This window comes from Rattus norvegicus, chromosome 1 (assembly GCF_021556685.1).
Source record: "Rattus norvegicus strain SHRSP/BbbUtx chromosome 1, alternate assembly SHRSP_T2T, whole genome shotgun sequence".
Taxonomy (NCBI): Eukaryota; Metazoa; Chordata; class Mammalia; order Rodentia; family Muridae; genus Rattus; species Rattus norvegicus.
The window spans coordinates 35344251-35350311 of record NC_141534.1 but is presented as its reverse complement, the minus strand read 5'-3'; the positions used below and the strand labels follow the sequence as shown (position 1 = coordinate 35350311).

Sequence of the window (6061 nt, the reverse complement as noted above, 5' to 3'; positions counted from 1 at the left end):
TGACTTCTGTGGGTCATAATGTGGGTCCCACAGGCCATAGAGTCTGAGATTTATGAAGCCTTCTGGAAGCCAGCTTTTCTTTCTTTCCTTTTTTAAAATGTATCCCATTTCAAAGTTTTCAAATATTAGTCTTGGCAGGGTGGCTGGGTTTGCCAGGATCTGCTGTATGGCTTGATGGCCATCCCAGCATAGGCTGTCCAGTGACAGCAGCTGGTATAGAAGCAACAAATCGATCAAGCTGCCTCCCTCATTTAAGCCAGGCATAAAAGATGCTGTCCACCCTGGAAACATGCCTAGTGTTGATGATCCAGGGTGCTGCAGGAAGGCACTGTGGGATGGTTTTGCTGTGTTCCCATTGCCAAGGGCACCAGGAGTGGGCATGGTGTCCTCGGGGATTTCCCTGGCAGATTTATAATAAGCTGTATTGGATTTTTCCCTTGATGTAATAACTCTCCCAACTTTCACATCTATTTTTGTTTGACAGAGACCAACTCTTTTTTGACCAGGGCCAAATCTAATCAGGAAGCTACCAGTCATGGTCATTCAATGTCAGGTAGGAAAAAAAAATACATGGTATTTTAAGTAAAATGTATGTTTTTTTTTTTCAATATACCAGCCTGGAAAAAATGGTATGTTCTTAGAAATATGTGAGTTGATCTTGCTAGTAGAAAAAAAAAGTGGGTGCTTAAAACATTTAAACAAAAATAGTTGATAAAACAGGAACTCACACAGAATGATGATGTGTAAGCTGGGTGGCTGGAGGATTGCTGTGAGTGAAGTGTTTCACACAAGAATGATTATGAGAGTTTGGATCTCCAGCGTCCACATTAAGAACAAAAGAAAAGCTATGTGTGGTAAGGCACACACCTGATGTAAGAAGGTAGAGTCAGAGACAGACAATAGCCAAAGACAATGTGGTTCTAGATCAGCAACACACTGTTTCTTCACCAGTCAATGAGCCTTACTAAGTCTCTAGCCTAAATATGGATCTGTGCTCAGGACACTTCAGTTTACAAGGTCCCAATTACCTTGCAGTTCCAGAACAGTCTACGCAGCCACTAGGCATGTGCCAGCTCTGACGAGACAGGCACATCAGTACATTGGCACATTGGCACATCGAGAGCATTTCCTCACCATCCTGCTCAAATTCTCTTATCCAGTGAAGCCTCAAGCTCAAGAGCAGAGCCCTATTGTTGCAGACGTGAAACTCCTCCTGGAAATAAATAAGTTGTGTCTTCAACAATACAGCCTTACCATACAATAATACATTAATGGCTATTCCTGGTTGTCAACTTGACTACATCTGGAATGAACTACAATCCAGAATTGGAAGGCTCACCTGTGATCCAGATCTTGCGGCTGGGAGATACAAGTTTCTGACCTGGATCTTGGCATGGAGATCTTGAGGCATAGTGGCTATGAATCCCAGGAGACTAAGGCAAGGAAATATCTGAGTTCAAGGTCATCTGGGTAAAAAAAGTCCCAGATCTAGGCGTGTGGTACGCACCTTAAATCTGGGTCACACCTTCTGCTGAGACCACATAAGGACATTGGAAGAAGGAAGGTTTGCTTTTCTTCGCCTGCTTGCATTTACTTGCCAGCACATCTGTTGGACTCTACCAGCCTTGAGGGACTGAGCAACTACTACGTCCTTGGACTTCCCATTCACAGCTGCCCATTGTTGGGGAGCTGGACTACAGACTGTAAATCCTAATAAATTCCCTTATTATATGGAGACTACCTGTAAGTTCTGTGCCTCTAGAGAACCCTGATTAATACACCATAGTTTGTGGAGAGCAACCAATAGTTTTGGCAATAGCTTGTGATGTTTGGGGTGTCATATGGGACCTCTTTGGCCAAACACTGAACAATATGTAACCCATTCTGGGAACTGGAGGTTGAGGCTTTGTCTCCTCCTCATTGTACACTGACTCCATTTCGATCCTTTCATATATGTATGTAAGCTTCTACAGTGGTAGGTTCCATATGGCTCTTTAAAAGGCCTGGCCGTCAGTCATCCTTCCCCATGTTCCTTTCCTTACCCTCATCCCCCACACCCTCCCTAGTTAATTCTTCTGTTCTGGTTTCCTCTTTACATCTTTATAACACCGTTCCATTTCCCCTTCCTGGCAAGATCTTCTCCTCCCTCCTGGTCACTTACTAGCTACTAAAAATCTGTGGTTATTTGGGTTGAAATACACGAATCTAAAACTTAAAAGTTAGCATCCACACAGAGGGGAAAACATATAATATTTGTCTTGTGGAGTCTGGATTGCCATAATTATTCCCAGTATCATCCAATTGCCTGGAAATATCACCATTTCATTTTTTTAATAGCTGAATAACATTCTGCTGTGTAAATGCATCCCATTTTCATTATCCATTCGTCTGTTGACAGACATCTAGTATGTTTCCAATTTCCGGCTATTACAAACAGACTAGCAATGAACATAGTTGAACAAGTTTCTCTGCAGGAAGATACAGAGTCCTTTGGGTATATGCCCAAAAGTGGTGTGTAGCTAGATCTTGAGGTAGATGGATTCCCAGCTTCCCAAGGAACCTCTGCATGATTTCCATAGTGGCTGCAAAGTTTGGACTCCTACCAGCAATAGATGAAAGTTCCCACCACCCTCCTTCCTTGCCAGCATGAGCTGTCATTGATCTTGGCCATTCTGAGTGGGGTGAGATGAAATCTCGAAGTAGTTTTAATTTGCATTTCCCTGATGACTAAGGATGTTGAACATTTCTGTAAGTGTTTCTCGGCCATTTGGATTTAATCTTTTGAGAAATCTGTTTAGTTCTGTGCTCCAGTTTTAAATTGGGTTATTTGTTTTCTTGAAGTTCAGGGTTTTTTTTTAGTTCTTTGACTATTCTAGATAGTAAATCAGATATATAATTGGAGAAGATCTTTTCCCATTCTGTAGGCTGCTGCTTCCCTTGAATGATGGTGTCCTTTGCAGAACAGAAGCTGTTTACATTCTTGAGTCCCATGTATAATTGTCTTAATGTCTGTGCTGTTGGTGCTCTGTTCAGAAAATCTTTTCCTATGCTAATGAGTCAAGCCACGCCCCTACTTTCTCTCCTATCAGGTTCAGGGTATCTGATCTTACCTCGACATCCTTGACTCATTTGGGTTTTTGTGCACAGTAATAAATATGAAACCATTTTCATTCCTCTACAAGTATGTATCCAGTTTGACAAGTACCATCCATTAAAAATATTGTCTTACTAGTGTGTGTTTTGGCTTCTTTATCAAAAGCCAGGTGCTCATAGGTGTGCAGAATTATGCTTGTGTCTTTATAGTTTTATTTTGCTAATCAACATATCTGTTTTTATTCCAATGCCACATTGTTTTACTATTGTAGCTCTTTAATACAACTTCTTTAATAAATCAGGGATGGCAATACTCCCACAATTCTTTTTATTACTTAGCATTGTTTCAGCTATTCTGTGTTTCCATTTGAAGCTGAAGACTTTTTTTTTTCAATTTCTGTGAAACACTGTTGTAATTTTGGGTTTGAATCAGAGAATAGATTGCTTTTGTTAGTTGACCATTTTTCCCTATATTAATCCAGCCAATCTATGAGCATGACATCTTTTGGTGTCTACTTTGGTGTCATTTTCCCCCCCACTGTATTTCTTAACACTTTATTAAGAAGGAACCTATGTCAGCACTGCTATGTAAACAATGACAAGGATCAAGGGACATACACCAGGGATCATGTAGACAGTAATATACATTGTCCTTTATATAATCAATGTATAATGGTTAAGGAAACTTTAATCCTTATTAAGCAAACATTTTTGCATACACTGCCTCCTCTTTATCTTTCTGTGTCTTTATCATTTGTTTGGCTTTAAGCAATTCTGCCCGGATAGCTTTATCTCCTGGGGCATTTCCTGCGCTTTCTTAAGATCAGTCAATGCTTGTTCATATTCTTTTAATCCTTGCATCCTTGTGCTTTAGGTATAGTGCTTTAGCATTTGAAGGGTCCATTTCAAGAGCAACTGTCGATTGCCCCCTGCCAATTTGACACCTTCAATTTGCAAGCACCAATATTCAGCTGCCCACAACTTAAGGCTCTAGGTTGCAGTCTGGATAGATCTGCTTTCTCAATAACAACTTTGAACTATCCATGCACTTTAAAATCTTCGAGTACTTTTTAATAGCCATCTCCTAGTTCGGAGACTTGAAAAAAAAAGTATTTCCAATGTTTGTTTAAGTCTTCAGATATTAATACAATTTTATCTACATCTACATCTTTTAAATCTGTATCTGCAGCCTTGGGAAAATCTGGATGCTATTACCAGAGCCATCTTTGGGGAATATTCCCCAGTCATCCCCTTCCTTCATCTCCACATTCTGCAATAACACAGAGTTTGACAGGTTCACCATTCACTTCTACATTTTCAAGCATCCTTGCCACACCTAGCCCTTTTATTACTTGACCAAATAGCACACGTTTCCCATCCACATGAGGAGTTGGAACTGTTGTGATGAGGAACTGAGAACCATTTGTATTGGGGCCTGCATTTGCGTGCTCAGCAAACCCTCCTGGTCATACTTAATGAAAATTCTCATCTTCAAATTTTTCACCATACATACTTTCTCCACCTGTCCCATTCTGATTTGAGAAGTCTCCACCCTGAATCATAATTTTTTTAATTCGGTGGAAAGGATTTGGCTCAGTGGTAGAGTGCTTGCCTAGCAAGCTCAAGGCCCTGGGTTCAGTCCTCAGCTCCAGGGGGGGAAAAAAAGCCGAACACTGAAACGAAGAGGTTTCCCAGTTGTGGATCCAGTGTCTTTTTCTCCTGTACACAATGCATGAAAATTTTCTGCAGTTTTGGGAACAATATCTGCAAACAGTTCTAAAACAATTTGTCCAACTTGTTCCCCGACGATGTCCACATCAAAGAAGACTCACAGGTTCTTGGAATTGGAGGGCTTGGCTGCTGGGGATAGGTGGGACATCTTCAACGTAGGCGCTAGAAAGCAGGACACAAGTGCCTCGTACACGAGAGGGCCTTTTTTAGTGTCTTAAAGGTTTTTGTTTGTTTGTTTGTTTGGTTGGTTGGTTTTGTTTTTTATTTTTATTTTTCTTGGATATTTTATGTATTCAAATGTTATCCCCCAATATCCCCTTTCCCTCTCTGCTTCTGTGAGGATTCTCCCACTCCAACTTCAACACCCTGGCATTCCCCTACATTGGGAAAAGGAGACTTCACAGGACTAAGGGCTTTTCTTCCTATTGATGCCAGACAATGCCATCCTCTGCTACATATGGGGCTAGAGCCATGGGTCCCTCCATGTGTACTCGTTGGTTGGTGGTTTGGTCCCTGGGAGCTCTGGTGGGTCTGGTTTGTTTTTTGTTGGTTTGGTTTTGTTTTGTTGTTTTTGTTTGGGTTTTTTTTGAGGGGTTTTTTTTTGTTTTGTTTTGTTTTTTACATTTGCTTGGTTAGAGTTACCCCACAATGTTTTTTTGGCTAATGTGGGAAGTGTGGTTTCCCTACTTCTTCTTCAGCGTGTTGGGTTTTGTATGTAGAAAAGCTACTGGTTTTGTGTTCATTTTAGGTTCTGTTACTTTGTTGAAGGTGTTTATTAGATGTAGATGCTTCCTCACAGAATCTTTGGGGCCTCATATATATAAAATCAAATCATCTACAAATAAGGATACTTTGACTTCTTCCTTCCCTATTTATCTCCCTCCGATCTCCTTCAGTTGCCTTACTGCACTAGCTGAGTTTTCTCCTCAATTAGGACGATGTTAGCTTCCTATAAACAGCATTTGTTATGCTGAGGTATGCATCTTGTATTCCCCTACCCCGGGGATAACTTCAAGACGGGATTCTCTGTGTAGCCCTGACTACCTGGGAACCCACTCTGCAGACCAGGCTGACTTGGAAATCAGAGATCCAACTGTCTCTGCGTCCTGAATGCTAAGATTAAAGGCGTGCACCACCACTGCCTGGTCTGGTTGGGATATATTTAACCTAAGCTTCTATTTTACAGGAGATTGTGGATCTCTTGAAGTTGTTGATTCCACTGTAATTTAATTTTGGT

At 41.0% G+C, this 6061-nt stretch overlaps 1 pseudogene; it reads right to left on the bottom strand.

The window, feature by feature from the left end:
• Positions 1-3790: 3790 nt before the first annotated feature.
• On the bottom strand, positions 3791-4972 carry Ppid-ps12 (peptidylprolyl isomerase D, pseudogene 12; annotated as a pseudogene).
• Between the last annotated feature and the right edge of the window lie 1089 nt (positions 4973-6061).